Below are 17,643 nucleotides of genomic sequence, written 5' to 3'. Positions count from 1 at the left end.
GAACTCTGATTTGTTAGTGATATCTGAGATCCCAGAAAAATTAGGACAGGTGAGATCCCACCTGAAATCCACAGGGCTTTTTTGTGATTAGCCAAACTAGACAGGGGGGATTGTGCTAGGAGCTAATATATTTATCTATCATCTGGTTTTGGAATAAGAAGTAATATTCGCATATTAAATGCCATCATACATTAGATTTGGTAGATCTTTCCATTTCAAAGGATGAATGAGGCTAGGATGACTAGTTTTCTACCAAAAAAAAAAAGAAAAAAGTGTTCTCCATTTCATATTAAATTCAGAAGCTGGTTGTCCAATGAAGGGCTACATGTCTCAGCAACCCCTTACTTTGAGGTAAAGCCATGTGACTAGACTTAGCCAATGGAATGTGAGGAGTGACATATTTCACTTCATTGCTGAGGTTTTTAAAAAGTTGGTGGAGCTTACCATCCTCTCTTCTTCCTTCACCTGTTTGGCAATGGAGGATTCTACCACTCCAAGTGATAAAAATGGCATGAAATTGAAGAACCTCAGGTTCCTGAGTCCCTACAGAGTGAAAGGCCATAGGACACTAAAACTTCTGTATTGAACACTATGTCAGTGAGAATAAAAATCCTATTGCTTTTAACTCCTGAAATTTATGAGTTTGTTTGTTAATCAAGTTAGCATTGCTGCAAGTAACCAAAATGAGTTAAATAAACAATAATATGGGTCCTATGAAAAATAGTACTGATTAAAGAAAGGGACATAGGGACACCTGGACCTCAGCTCAGTTTGTGATCTGGAGCTTCCTGAGTTTGAACCCTGGGCTGGGCTCTGTCTTGACAGCTTAGTGCCTGGATCGTGCTTCAGATTCTGTACCTCCCTCTCTCTCTCTGCCCTTCCTCCCTTGCACTCTGTCTCTCACTCTAAATAAATAAATAAATAAATAAATAAAAATATAAACTAACAATAAACAATTTTTTTAAAAAAGAAAGAAAGGGACATAATCCCAAAGAATTATTATAGAATTTGCTGCAGGAACCAGAAAAATTATTATGCAAGTATTTAGAATTCTTAGTAGGCCACAAGAAGATACAAAATCTATTTAAAAAGAGAGGAAAAACATAGAAGAAGGATTACCTGATATATAATGAAAACTGGATATGAAAAAAAAAGATGAAGATAGATTAAAAATACAAAAGAATTCAAGTTCAAAGTAAAGGCAGAAGTCAAAACCATATCAATATAGTGAAATATGGAAACCTGGATGTAGATAACCAATTTGAGATCTCTTAGAATGCAAAATAAAAGGTATTCCAAGGAAGAAGAGAAACTACAAATGTATATAGTCTTTTCTTTTGTGTGTGTGTGTGCGTGTATGTGTGTGTGTGTGCAAACACACAGAGATTTCTGAGAAAAATCATGATGAATGTAACTAAAGACACATGATTTCTATGGGTAGAATGATTTCTATGGCTAAAATTAATGTTTTTTCATTCTAAAATTTACTGAATTCCTGAAACAAAAAGGAGCAGTTTTATCACAATTTTGAGAATGAAAGCTTATACGGCAAAAATTTTATGACCAACCAATTGATCTTCCATGTGATGTTGCAACAGAAAATTGTTAGATATGCAAGGTCTCAGAAAAATACTCTGTATTTCCTTTTTATAAAAAAATCATTAGAAAATATTTTTTATTATAAAAGGAAGAAAATCATAAGAACAGGCTGTCAGTTATATGCATAAAAATAATCATAATCACATTACTTACAATAATTAAAGGTACTTAATATTAAATATTAGGAAGCAAAGTTTAAAAAAAATTTTTTTTCAACGTTTATTTATTTTTGGGACAGAGAGACAGAGCATGAACGAGGGAGGGGCAGAGAGAGAGGGAGACACAGAATCGGAAACAGGCTCCAGGCTCTGAGCCATCAGCCCAGAGCCTGACGTGGGGCTCGAACTCACCGGCCGCGAGATCATGACCTGGCTGAAGTCGGACGCTTAACCGACTGCGCCACCCAGGCACCCCGGCAGCAAAGTTTTAATAGAATATTAAGAAGCCTTCATATTTTAAGCATTGAGACCTTCAACACAGGGAAATGATATAACCCTAATTGAAAACAGAAGCAAAATTAAGTGTTCAGATTGGTATAAGTTTTATGATAAAATAGAAAAGTATGCATGAGACTACTGGAATTTCAGGTGATTTTTTTTCTTGCTTCTTTGTACTGTAAATTTTCTAATTATAGCAACTAAGTTACAATATATCTTCAAAACATTAAAGCTTCAGAAAATATAAAATAAACAGCAAATTATGTTTTTAATATTAATTGTATGGCTATTGAAATTGGTTATTAATTAGTTATAGAGCCTGTTCATTTATTTAGACTGCTTTTTGGCAATAAATATACTATAAAATCTTAACATAAAATGTGGAAATAGGACCATGTGGAAGTAGATGAAGTTCTAAAAAATAGAAAGAAAAAGAAAAAGGAAGCTGTGATTATCATATTAATCATATTAAAGTCTTTCCATTTCACTATTTTTTAATCATTATTTCAGCTCAGATATCAGTTTTCTGAACAAACATATATTGTTTAAAGAACTATCCTATACCCCACAAAATAAACATAATTTAAAGTTTTAAAAAAGTACTTATTATTATAGTACTAAGTACTTCATGGGTTTATGTTTAAAATATCAAAATTCACTGTTTGATTTACATGTTATACAGATGTAAAAATTTATTACAATTTCTTTATAATAGAAAGAGAATTTTGAAAAAGAAAGCCACATATCCTGTCATATTTATTCTTTCACTTATTTAAGAAACATTTCCTTAAAACAAAACATCTCTATATTCGGGAGGCTTTGGCAGCTGCAATAAATGCTCTCATCTATGGTAGAGGACATTATATTATGAGAAAATATTTCCATAATAAAATAATATATAATCAACAGGTGATTTGCGTGTTTATTCATGAGGATTACAAGGAAAACAGTCTTTAAGACAAATAGAAGAATACACCAAATGTGACAGTCTTGAATGATGACATAATATCCTCTTGTCTGTGATGGTGACACAAAATGGCAAAGGACACAAAACTGTCAGTCTTGTTGTTTATCTTCTATCTGAGACTAATAAAAGAGGGAAAGTGATTGACGGCACATAGACACAAACACTGTCTTTGATATACAGTTGTTACCTTTTATACATATATAAAAGGAATGAGTTGATGATTTTAAGGCCACCTTACTTTTTTAGCTTCCTAAGATGCTGTCTTTACCTAAAATATTTTATTTCCTAAAATAAAGGAATTTACAGTTTGATTATATGAGAAGTTGTACATTACCCCTCTTAGAAACTATTGCTTCTAGATGTATTGTTCATAAAGCTTATATATGTTCATGCATGTGTGTGCATATATGTATATGTATGTGTATCCACAAAATACACTTATATGTTCAGGCAGAGAGAGGGTAGGAGAATCATAGTGAAAGAAGGCACAGAGATAAAGAGACAAATTGAGACAAACAACAACAAAAGGAAAATACCTAGGATGTGGATTGTTTTTCTAATATGGGTTTCCTCCAAATACATAAATTATTAATTAAGATATTTGTTCATAACACTGGATATGCAGAGAGGAAGTTCCAAAGAGGTAGTAAGTACCTGTACTTATTTTGAAGAGCTTGCAATTTGGAGGAGATCAAACACACAGATATAAAATATGTACGTGATAATTGCAAAGCAACATGAAAACAAGTGAATGATAATGCAGTATAAAATTCTGAAGTCAGAGCTGGGGATGGAAAGTAATTAAATAAGAATCTAATGAATCAAGAAAACTATTAAGGGAATTAAAAGATGAAGTTAGGCCATGACCTGGCAGCTGGGGTAGGAGAACAAAGGGCAGAGAATTAGCTATAGCAAAAGAAAGGGTAGTCTTGTCAAAGGGTGGGTAGGCCCAGAAAAGGAGCATGTATTTCTGCACACACGTATATTTTAGTTCCTGCCCATCCTCATTTATTTTGTCTTTTTTAGCTAAAGGTAAATAGTTACTTGAATGCTTGCTAACTTGCCCATTTCCAGCCTCCCTTCTGGATCCCTCTGTGTGGGCTATCCTCCTACATACGTCCCAGTTCCAAATCCTACTTATTTTGAAAAGTTATCACTCTTATAGTTCTTTGCATAGAAATTATGCTTCCCATCCTCACTCAGATGCCCCAGTTCTTTGAATTCTTTAAATAGAGCTCTCATTGGGGATTTATCAATCTTTACGATATATTTTAATTATCTATGTTAATATTGTCTCCATTGTACATTAAGTTTTTTTTGTTTTTTTTTTGTTTTTACATTTTTATTTATTTTTGAGAGACAAAGAGAGCGCAAGTGGGGAGGGGCAGAGAGAGGAGACAGAATCCAAATCAGGCTCCAGGCTCAGAGCCGCCAGCACAGGGCCTGACGTGGGGCTTGAACTCACAAACTGTGAGATCATGACCTGAGCCGAAGTCAGAGGCGTAACCTGAGCCACCCAAGCGCCCCATCTATTGTACATTAAGTTTCTTAAGAGCAATGTCATGTATGTTTCTGAGTTATCTGTGTCCACCTCACAGCTGAACTAAAACTCATGAAAAAAACAAAAACAAAAACAAAAAAGCAACCACACAGCTATAATTACTAGAAAATGTTACAGTCCTATGACCAGTTGATAGAAACAAACTTTCAACATCTGACTGCAAACTTTTTAAAAAATGTTTTTTGCTGCAAATGCCCATAGAATTCATTAACAATTTTTTATGTTTATATCAGATTTTATATTTTATCCAATAAATATGTATCCCATCAGGAAAAGCTGATTCAAATAAACCAGAGTTTCCAGGTCAGGTGGTGCAGGGGTTCACATTTGACTCAACACATTTATTGCAGACACATAATAATAATAGTAAAAATACAAAAAAAAAAAAAAGACAGATATACAAACTGGCCCTCCAAGAAAAATAAGCAGAAAAGAACCATATAACAGAGTGGAGAGTGGTTGCAGAGCTGCAGGCCTCTTTACCTCCAGGTCTAAAGTTTGCTCCTATGGAGTTAAAGGGATTTAAGTGCTCTCAGACAAACAGAACCAGGAATAGAAAGTTCTCAAAGTCAAGGCCTGGAGTGAAGCTCCCCAACACTGAAGGAAGCTAAAAATAAAACTCACCACCATCTGGGCTGTGGCTTGAAACAACCCACAGGTCTCAGGCTGTGAGCACACAGACAAAACCTTTTAATCAAGAACTGAGCAAGCTGGCTCTCTAACTAGATCACCACACCCAGATATGCCTTAACAACAACAAAAAAAGAATGGTTCTGGGCTGTAGGCCTAGGAAAGTAAGTGATAAGAGATAATATACAACCTTAAGATAGGAAAGAGCTAGCCAGGTGGAAAAGTAAGAGGGAGAAGGAAAAGAGGGAGGGAGACAGGAAAATAGTTTTCCAACTACCAAAGAGTGTATAAAACAAAATTGCATAAATACTACATCTCAGTTGGACAAAGAATATAAAATGAGTCTGTTTAAGATGCTTCCATTAATAAATGAAAGACTAATTTCCATTTAGGTAAAGTACAAAATTATAAAATAAAAACAGGAAGAAATGAAAAAAAAAGGACGAAGGTCAACATGAAAAGAAGTAATTTTTAAAAAAAATTAAGTTTAGGGGCGCCTGGGTGGCGCAGTCGGTTAAGCGTCCGACTTCAGCCAGGTCACGATCTTGCGGTCCGGGAGTTCGAGCCCCGCGTCGGGCTCTGGGCTGATGGCTCAGAGCCTGGAGCCTGTTTCCGGTTCTGTGTCTCCCTCTCTCTCTGCCCCTCCCCCGTTCATGCTCTGTCTCTCTCTGTCCCCAAAATAAATAAACGTTGAAAAAAAAATTAAAAAAAAAATTAAGTTTATTCATTTTTGAGAGAGAGAGATAGAGCATGAGCAGGGGAGGGGCAGACAGAGAGAGAGAGAGGTAGACACAGAATCCAAAGCAGGCTCCAGGCTCCAAGCTGTCAGCACAGAGCCTGATGCTGGGCTCGAACTCACAAACCACGAGATCATGACGTGAGCTGAAATCAAACGCTCAACCGACTGAGCCACCCAGGTGCCCCAAGAAGTAATTTTAATTATTGTTAGAAAATACAGTCACTGAAATTAAAAATGGAATTATCAAATGTGTAGCTCTCTTCGAGGAATTCAGTAGCAAATTGTTAGAAAATATAATCACTGAAATTAAAAACAGAATTATCAAATTTATAGCTCTCTTTGAGGAATTCAGTAGCAAATAGCTCTGAAAGACAAGGATATGTATTTATTTTATGTGTAAATGACAGCAATTGAACAACCAGAAGCTCTATTGAGAGCTCCCAAAATATATCTAATAGTATATCCAGAAGAGTTAAATGGTGGAATAGTATTATTTGAATGGAAAATTGTTGAAATTTTACCAAAACTGAAGAAATACATTAGAAAGAAAAGTTACAGTTTAACCTATTATGAGCAAAGACTATTAACCAAAATTTTTAGCAAAAAGAATCCATTGATATACATAAAAGATAATACATCTTTAACAATCTGGGCTTATTCCAATCACACAAGGTGTTTCTAAGTATAGAAAAATCAAACAATGTATTTTGCCATGCCAACAAATAAAGGAGGAAAAGCCAATAATGATCTCAAAAGATACATAAAAATATTTTATGAAACTAATAATATTTATGTTAAAACTTAAAAATCTTGAATAGAAGGTAACCGGTAATTTCAACTTTCATATCAATGATCACTCCAGTTGTGCTCACTTTTTCTTGACTTCCTCCCATCAGAAGAGATCATTCTCCATTCCTCCTCAGCCATTCTCCATGGATATGCTCCTCCCTTTATCACAAGCAGTATTCAGCCCTTCCACATTTTGCACACATTCTATTTTCTGACCACCAACTCTCATCTCTCCAGTACATCCCTCTGAGACACCTGTAATCCAACCAGAACCTTAAATCTTTTGATTTTTCCACAGTACTATCAAGTGCTGTTTTGGGTCTTTGAGGCACACTTGCAAGCAAGATCAATCCCTTGTATTTACCTGCAGCATTCTCATCTTTCCTTTCTTCAATATCTTCACTTGGGAAGACCACATTTGAGTTAACTAGAATTCAGTCTGCTTCCCTATGCATGTCTTTAATCTACATGCATAAATGATTTCATCTTGTCTCATGGCTTCAATGGCATCCATATGCTGACAACCCCCATATTTATATCTCCAGACTGGACCTTTCCCCTGAATTTATGACATATATATTCAACTGATTTGACACCTCTACCGAATGCCTAAAAGGCTGCTCAGGATTAACATGTTCGAAGCAGAATTTTTGATAGCATTTTCTCCCTAACCCAACTCCTTTAGTCTTACACATCTAACAATCCTAGTCATCTGGTTGCTTTGGAAAAAGGAGCTTTTGAGTTGTTCACATGCATCTATTTTTACCTATCAGACATCGATCTATCAGCAAATATTGGCAGCTACGTATCAAAATATGTCCCCAATTCACCACGTCTCGTCCCCTCTACCAATTTCACCATGGATCGAGCCATCCTGACATCTTACCTGGATTACCAAATATGTCTCTCTGATTCCACCCTTGCGTTTCAGTCTATTTTCAACATAGCATCCTGAGTGATCCTCTTAAAATGTAAGTCAGAGTAGGTTACTCCTTTGTTCAAAACCCTTCGGTGGCTCCCATTTCACTCAGAGTAAAATTAGAAATCCTTATTCTGATCTTAAAAGCCTTCATGGATTTGGTCTACTGCTCACTCTCTTGTGACTTTATCCTTGTTCATTCAAAAGCCACTTGTCCTTCTCTTGCTTTCAAAAGCTCTTTACTCAGAAAAGGTTAACTCTTTCATTCCCTCCAGATCTTTACTCAAATCCCACCTCTTTAGTAAGGCCTTACATTGCCATCATTACCAAAATTTCACACCCCCTCCCTCCATCCACCATTTCACACTATTTTTCTCTTCCTACATTTTTTGCTTCAGCATCATTATTGGACAGTTCCTTATTTTTTAAATTTTCTGTTTCCATCCAATAGTATTCAATCTCTAAAAGGACAGAATCTTTGTTATGTTCCCAAAGCTATATGAAGCACTTAGAATATCAACTAGTCCAGAGGAGGTGCCCATACATAACTTATATATAGAAAAATTAATAAAATGCCTACAGATAGACAATTTTTTGAGAACACAAGGCAAAAGATTATCTTTGTAACTAGGGATGGCTTTCTTAAACAAAACACAAATGCACACACCATAAACAGGATCATTGCTAAATTTGACTATGTTAAAATGTGCAACTTCAGTTAAACCAAAGACATTAAATATGGTAAATGACAGCTGCCTGTCAATTATATTTCAATAAAACTGAAAGAAAACTAAGTGGTAAATGACAGGTCACCAATTGGATAAGATATTGTCAAAATACATAACTGACAGAGGGTTAGTATTCAGGACACACAAAAAGAAATGCATCAGAAAAAGGATATTTAAAAAAATGGGCAAAGGATATGAGCAGACAAAAATGAAAAATAGAATAACCTAGATTTGTAGAAAAATACTGGGAAACTCACTTGTAGTCATAAAAATGTAAATGAACTATTTCACACTTTGGGAATTGGCAACAATTTAAATGTTTAACAGCATAAGAAGCATAATGGCAAAGTTATGGAATCACAGGACTCTTATACTTTGCTAGTAGGAATGTAAATTGACATAAATACTTTAGAGAACAATTAGTGAATATCTAGAGAGGTTTAAAGTCATTCTTACTTTTAAACTCAGCTAAAATACAAGTAGGTATGGCACAGAAATTCATCCCACAGTACAAGAACTTTGCTTCTAATACTATTTGTAAATGTAAAATTTCTAGGTACAAATAATTGGTATATATTTATGGTATTTTTCTATAAAGGAATAGTATGTAATTGAAAATAAACAAATATAAACATTGAATTAATGCAGATCAATCTCAAAAGTGCCAATAACTGACAAAGTTTCATACAGTGCAATTTTATTTATGTTTGAAGGATTAAAAAATAATATATAATAATATTCAAACATTATAAATAATATGCATGTATCAACAACATAAAACACATAAGGAAGTGATGAGCACCAAATTAAGGGCCTTGACTATTTCTGTGAGAGAATGAAAATAACTTTATTAGGGATGAGGAAACCAGGGACTTTACTGTGTAATGTTTTATTTCCATATATAGAATCTGAGAAAAGTATTGCAAAATGAGGTAATTTTTATGATGCTAAATAGGGTAAACGCTGATGTTTGTTATATAATTCACTATAGTTTTTGTATGTTTTAAACATATTTATAATAAAATAATAATAAAGCATTTATTGATGATGATGTTCATCATCAAAAAATAATTTATTCTTGATTTCTGGCTTCTCTGAAATGCATTTCTTTTGTTCAACATGGAATGTATTCTTTCAATAAGCTAAAGCCAGTTTTGAACATAAAATAATTAAAATTTTCCTCTCAGTTAAAATATATTAAAAAAGGAAGAGCAAGAGGAAAAACTGGTTCTCAGTTTTTGAAAAGCCAAATCAAGGTCAACTATGTTAATGACATATTTTGCATTTCATCTTACAGTTAAAATAATCTGTAAAGAGTAGTTTGATATTCAGTGACCCCTATCTTCTTTCCTGAAAGGTAAAATCTGGTATCACTTAGATGTGACAATTAACAGATTAACTGAAAATAATAATTACATAATGCAAAAAAAAAATGTGAGTTACTATGATTATTCTAAGTAAAAAAAATTAGGGTAAATTTATATTATTTTCATTTTGTGAACTAATATTGCCACCATTGCCTAGACTATGTTGGCAAAACTTGGAAATAATCTAGAAATATATTTCAATTAATTGTGGCTTAAAAACTTCCTTAAGATTTCAACTTCAGTGTTCTATGGAAAGTATACAATGTATAGGAAGCCAACTGTTTAGAATTATTTAGATAGATGTTGTGCAGTATTTTTATCACATAATTATAAAATTGTGTTTCCTTGATAAGCACTCAGAAATAAATAGCAGTAAAGTATTTACAAGGAAAAGAAGATGTATCCTAATTGTGAGGACCACAATGGTTAGTCTCTTACTGCAAAAAATAAAATAGAAAAGCAAAATTATTGAAATAACATGAGTCATCATTAACTAAAAAAAGTTTTGAGAATAAAATATACAGGATCATGATCAGAGTTGTTTCTCTGACTAAAGTGAAAGTAGCTGTGACAAGTAATGAATAATTTGTATAATTAATTTTTTGCTCTTGCTATTTATTAATAAAATTATTGTTCTTGTGGAGCATAAAATAGATTGAATAGACAGATGGGGTAAAGGATGAAGTTTGAATGCATATGTTTTTGATAATATACTAGGATGAGTTATATTAAATTTTCTTTCAAGTTATATTTGACTTATTTAGGATATTATCAGCTTTGAGTTATTCTCACTTATTAGTGGAAGTATAAATTACAACAAATGGTAAATGGTCTGTCCATCACAGTATATTTTAAGATGGATAAAGGCAAGGACCATATTTCTTATTCATCATTATTTCTTGTTCATCATTTTTTAACAAATAAGTATTTGTTAATTTGAATATCTTTTACTACTGTCACCACTGACAATATCTAATGAGTAAAATCTAGACCAATATGTTTAAAAATATGTAACCATTTCCTCAAGAATTTATACCTGCAGCTTGTACATATTCCCTGAACTGAGAGGACATATCCAAGTGCCCAATCCACAGCTCCATTTGAAGGCATCTCCGATTTATATGTTCAAAACAAAATTCTTGATCTTCTTCCCCAAACTTCTTCTCCATATACTTCCCCATCTCATTTCATATCAACTCCATTCTTGCTTAAGCCATAAACCATAAAATCATGCTTAACTCCCCCTTTTTCCTCACACCCTACGTCCAACCATAACAAATTCTCTTAGCTCTATTTCTAATTACATATGAGGAAGTTGACCACTTCTTACCACTTCTACTGTTAACACCTTAGTGTAAACCACAACATCTCTCATTTGAATTACTGGGATTTCTATCTTTGAGGTTATCCTTTATATTGGTAACTACAGGATGCCCAGATCTCTTGTTAAACATTTCTGGGTGTATTTGTGAGGGTCCTTTTGGAAAAGATTAGTATGCAAACTGATGTAATTCACTCTATTCGAGCTGAACATTAATCTTTTCCTACTTGCAGTGCTTCTGGTTCTCAGGCAAAATGTGACTAGAATCTGTACCATTGGCTTTCTGAGTCTCCAGACTTGAACTATACCACCAGCTTTCCTGGGTCTCCAGTTTGCAAACAGTAGATCACAGGACTTCTCTGTCTGCATAATTGCATTAACCAAGTTATTGTAATAAATCTCATTTTGCATTTTGTGTCTATCTATCTCTTTATGTATCTGTCTATCCAACTATCTATCTATCATCTCCTATTGGTTCTTTTTCTCTGGAGAACCCTGACTAATACAACCCCTATAGTCTATTCTCAGCACAGCAGCCAGAGTGATCCTGCCAAAATCAGTTCATGTCATTATTTTTCTCAGGCCCTCCCCCCCACCGCAATGGCCTCATATCCTACTTAAAGTAAAACTTAAAATTTTTGCAGTGGTCCACCAGACCCCACACAACCTGCTTTCTTCCTACCATTAATTCTAGGATCTTCTATCATACTACTCTCCCTTTGCTCACTGTTCCAGCCACACTGGCCTTGCTCTTATTCTTAGAGTACAGCAGACATTTTCCCATTTCAGGGCATTGCATTACTGTTCTTCTATTCTGTGATGATTTCCCCTCCTGATATCCTCAAAAAGAACTTCCCTCCCTTCCTTTAGAACATTTCTGACTATCTTATTCCCCCCAAGCTATCTATTCCTCTTTCCTGTTTTACTTTTCTCCATAGAACTTATACGATATAACATAATATAAATATTACTTATCTTGTTATCTGACATCTTCACTAATATGTAGCCTCCAAGTGAGCCAGGGTTTTTGTGATTTTTTTTTCCCTTCTGTACTTCCTGCACCCAGAAGAGTCATTGAGAAATATTTTTGAACAAATTAATGAATTTGCTACTAAGTATATAAATAGTGTCCAAGAACACACATTGAAACTCTTAAAATTATAGAGTTCAACCAAGTTTTTATACTTTATAATAAATATACAGACATCAATAGATTCAAAATGTAACAGTTCAAACCAGCTCAAGATATAATAGGTAAAAGATTTACTCAAATATTATTAATAGACATTTTTCCAAAGAAGGTGTACAGATGGCCAAGAGACACATGAAAAGATGCTCCACATCACTCATCATCAGGGAAATGCAAATTAAAACTATAGTGAGGTATCACCTTATACCTGTCAGAAAGGCTAGAATCAAAAGGACAAGAAATAACAAGTGTTGGCAAGCATGTGGACAAAAAGGAAACTTCATGCACTGTTGGTGGGAATGTAAACTGATGTGGCCACTATGGGAAAACAGTATGGAGGTTCTTCAAAAAAATTAAAAATAGAAATACCATATGATCCAGTAATTCCACTACTGGACATTTGTCCAAAGAAAATAAAAATACTAATTTGAAAAGATGTATGCACTCCTATGTTCATTGCAGCACTATTTACAATAACCAAGATATGGAAGCATCCCACTGACCATCAATAGACAGTAGATAATATGGATAATAACTCATCCATAAAAAAGAATGAGATCTTGTCATTTGCAACAACATAGATACACCTAGAGAGTATAATGCTAAGTGAAATAAGTCAGACAGAGAAAGACAAATACCATATGATTTCACTAATATGGACAATTTAAAAGCAAAACAAATGTACAAATGAAGAAGCAAAGACACAAACACATAAACACACTCTTAGATACAGAGAATAAACTGGTGGTTGCCAGAAGGGAGGTAGGTGAAGGGATGGGTGAAATATATAAAGGGGATTAAAAGACAAAAACTTCCAGTTATAAAATAAATGAGTCATAGGAAAAATAAACAAACAAACAAATAAGTAAATTATGGAGATGAACAGGACGGCAAAAGGAATACAGTCAATATTATTGTAATAATATTATTTTTGACAGATGGTGACCACACTTACCATGATGAGCACTAAGTAATGTGTAGAATTCTTGAATCATATTATATTGTACACCCTAAATTAACATAACATTATATGTTAATTATACTTAAATAAAAATATAACACTTAGGAATAGCATATGCTCTCAAAATTAAATACATGGGTTATTAAATGGAAATGAAAAAAATCAGTGGAAAATTCATTTATGGAATGGAAAGATTGAGTAATATAAATATGACAATAATTTGTTAATTAATTTATAAATTTAACAAAATTCCAGCCAAAATCCCACGGATATTTTTTTTTCAAAAGCTTACAGAAATAACAATAACATGAAATCTGACAGAAGATCAGCAAAGAAAATGTTGGAGTTACTCTGAGGGCATTTAGTATAGGGAAACACTATAGCAAGGGATGTCAGGGAAACATCCCTTTGAAGGTGAAGATAGAACTTAGATCTGTAGAAAGAAGATAACGAGCCAACAAGGTGAAAGTGTTTGTGGGGGGAGGATGATTCCTGGTGAGAGGAATTTGCAAAAACATTTAACGGCATAGGAAAATATTTGTTACTTAGTAAGGCACAATACAACCCACGCCAATTCCCAGTGATGCGTACAAGTGAAAAGAAAAACACTAAAATGTCAGCAGAGGTTGTATTGGAGTGATGGGATTGTGAGCAACGCTTATTTCTGTACATCTCAAATATAATACAATGAGCGTGCTGTATTTTTACATGAAAATGGAGAGATTTTTGGCCTCATCCTTCAGATACATTCTTCTTATCCATAGGTATTAGATAAAAACTATCACTAACACTGAGTTAAGCTCATTCCTTTGGTGTATCGGAAGCATCCATGTTTATTAACCTATCAAATAGCCCATTTAGTTGTTCCCTTTTTCTATGTTATAGTAGTAATAATCCACTCCACGTCAGGCTCCTGCACATGATTAATGTGTCAGCATGAAGGTGCTTTAGTAGCCTTTGGCATTCTATTGCTAAAGGTAAATTCAGCAAAATCCAGCAAGACACATTTGCCAATCCTATAAAATACCATATAAACTGTTGACTTGCCAGTTGCATATAGCAGCAAGTAAGGCGTAACTATATTCAATACACGTACTCAGGTAATAACAGAGTAGTTTATTATCATTGCAGGTGCAGAAACCTGCCAACATTTCAGCCATCTGGGCTTCCTCAGGGCAGCATACAAGTAAAATATGTGAATGAAATATGTGAGTTGAATACAGTTTTATTTTATTTTTTTTCTTATGGGCTCTAACGAAACTGCCTTATATATTTTGGAAGAGTAATTCTGTAATGTTAGTTTACTTCAGAAAGCCATCAACTTTTACTAATTCAAGTCCATTAGCATTCTCACTAAATTGCTTATGTCTGAATGATAATGGATCTTCAGATGACATTTTATGACAAAAAAATTGTGGTAAATGTAATATAATTGAATAAACAAAAGTTATAATTTCTGTGGGGGTTAATGAATAATCTATCTTTTAACATGTTTCACCAATTGCAATATCATGACATCGGGGTTCTATTCATTAGCAGTTAAACAAATGCTATCACAACTTATCAGAAGATTTCACTTTTAGTAAAACACACTAGACCTCTCATAGCTAAGTCAGAAGTATTGTGAGGCTCAAGACTATAATTTTTCAACTGAAATATGTTTATCTCCCTTCAATGGGTTGTCCGATTTTCCTTCAAAGCTAACACAAAACTCAGTGAAATGATTAGAACTGAAAGTTGATGGTAGGATCAATATATAAGCTTATTATTCTTTCAACGTGATAACTTATTACCCTTCAGTACCCACTACCTTCAGAAGAGTAGGCGGAACACAATAAGTAATCAAGGAATATTTTGGAATGAATGAATTGCTACTAAGTATGCAAATAGTGTTGCAGAGTATATATTGAAACTCTTAAAACCATGTAGAGTTCAACAAAGTTTTTATACTTCATAATTAAATATACAGATGTCAATAGATTCATAATATAGCAATCCAAATTAGCTCAAGGTATAACAGATAAAAGATTTAGTCAAATATTAATAAAAATAACACTTGGGAATAGGATATTTTCAAAGTTTAATACATGAGTGTATTAAAAGGAAATGCAAAGAGGAATAAATGGAAAATCCATTTGTGGAATGAAAATAATGTATACTATAAATGTGACAATACTTTCTTAATTTATAAGTTTACTACAATTATCAAAATAAAGCAACTAAAATTAGACTTTTGTTTTGGCTGACAGTGTATCAGTAAACAAAGGTATTTATTCTCCTTTAACCTGCATTGCTGATGATGGTAACAATTAAATGTAATGAATTAAAAAATGTTCTGATAGTAAAGAAAACAATAATGCCAGCGACTTCTCCTAAAAAGTGTCAAATTACCTATAGTCCAAGTTTGCAGGAGTGCCGTTATAAAAACAGATTGTATTTTCTTAGCATCGGGGTTTATTCTTTCTATCCCTTTAAATTAGCCAGGCACACCTACACAATTGGGCCTAGGATTTGTAAAAGAAAAATAACAACAACAAAAGAATTTATAGTTGGCAGGGAGCACTCCCCAGGGTTCCTCAGAACTTCCCTGCTTAATCCTAGATTCCCTGGAGCTCTCTACCATACTTTGGCTAGGATCAAGCCTCTTGTCTTGTTTATTTTGTTCTGTCTCTGGCCTCAACATCCTTCAGGAAATACCACATAGGGTCTATTCCAGGGCGCTGCCTTGCCTATCTCACCCCAACATATAAAGGGGGAAAGAGTTTTTTAAATTTTCCATACACTGACTCTTCATTGTTCCTAAATGTGATTTATAGGCCAGCTTTTATTTCTTACTATATTAATGTAGACTAACAAAATGAGACAGTTCTTCACTTTGTATTAGAGTTTCAAGAGTTAATTAATGGAATTGAGCTTTTTTTTTCAATTATTCAACACTAAAACCTAAATCAACTTCTCAAGTTTTTCATTTTGCCATTTCCAAACAATCCCTGGTTACACATTATCTATGTCTGAAATCTTTGAACATGTTTCTGAAAGTGATTTAATAATATAGACTACAAAAGAAAATTTTAAACATTCTGTGATGTTCCTGAAGAAACAGCATATAGTTTGAGATAATCTGTTACTGCAGGAAAAGTGTTCCATCATCTAAGATTAAATAACTCATGTTACAGCAGGTTTAGAGAAACTGGACAAAAGCCAAAAAACCCTTTATGAAAGAGTATAGAGTACTTAACTAAATATGTGACATTTTTCTTATACAATTAAAAACCTTGTGGTTTATCATCAGTACATTTGAAGATAAAATTCATGAACAGATTTCTAAAAGGAATAAGCCTAAAATATTGTTGCAACAGTAGGCTAAAAAGTCATATTAAGGGGCACCTGGGTGGCGCAGTCGGTTAAGCGTCCGACTTCAGCCAGGTCACAATCTCGCGGTCCGTGAGTTCGAGCCCCGCGTCGGGCTCTGGGCTGATGGCTCAGAGCCTGGAGCCTGTTTCCGATTCTGTGTCTCCCTCTCTCTCTGCCCCTCCCCCGTTCATGCTCTGTCTCTCTCTGTCCCAAAAATAAATAAACGTTGAAAAAAAATTAAACAAAAAAAGTCATATTAAAAAATAAAGATATTTTTATAATGTCCACCTATGTAGAACTACACAAGCTTTATATTTTCTCACTACTGATGACAGCTAGATTATAGCAAAAAGAAATAATTTTCATCACTTTAAGTGAAATGTTTCAATTTCAAGAATTATAAAAGAGGAGTAAGAAATTAAAGGATAAGTATGAACTAATGTAATGTGTTGCATTGATCTCTCTCTTAATCAGCCTGTAAGTGTGTATGATTGCCCAAGATTAAAACGCTTCTTAAAAGTGAAAAAAAAAAATAAAAAATCCTTGAAGTCTTTATCGAAGGAAAAATATGGCAAATTTTGCCAAATCTCTCTTGAATAAATCCCTCACTCTGTCAAAAGGCAATATCGGAAATCTATGTATATCACTAAATCAGGATGCTCTGCAATTTAATATGAAATTTTAAATTAATAAGGGAAGAGCATCATGATCAGCATGTAATGGCATGTACACAGTTTATTTGTCAGACTCATCTCAATGGCAGTGCAAGTATCTCCAAGACTTAGTTTAGGGAGAGCTTGGGCTGACGAAAGGGATCCAAGGGAAAGCTTGAGACTGTAGGTGGTGATTTCTCTGTGTTAGAGGGAGGGTGTTCCCTACACATTGCAGCCCTTTTATTTCTTAAGCAGCAGCTTGACTGAAGTGGGAAGGTAACTAATGGGAAAGAATTGTATAGTTCTGGAAAGAGGAGGAGAGGATATGTTAGAAGGAGGGGAGAGTACACAAAATCGGGAGAAAACCCCTAGTTGGTAGCAGGGGAGGGAAGGGATTTTGATGGAATCTGATAATAAGTTACCCATGTT

The 17,643-nt window shown here is 34.0% G+C and overlaps 1 protein-coding gene across 3 annotated transcripts in view; it reads right to left on the bottom strand.

Annotated features, from left to right (window-relative positions):
• The window catches only part of CADM2 (cell adhesion molecule 2), a 1,068,777-nt gene that overhangs the window by 208,989 nt on the left and 842,145 nt on the right, over positions 1-17,643 (bottom strand). The gene's annotated exons all lie outside the window — the stretch shown is intronic.

This window comes from Felis catus, chromosome C2, assembly GCF_018350175.1.
Source record: "Felis catus isolate Fca126 chromosome C2, F.catus_Fca126_mat1.0, whole genome shotgun sequence".
NCBI lineage: Eukaryota > Metazoa > Chordata > Mammalia > Carnivora > Felidae > Felis > Felis catus.
Note: the sequence above shows the minus strand (reverse complement) of the source record. Positions and strands in the feature narration are given on the sequence as shown.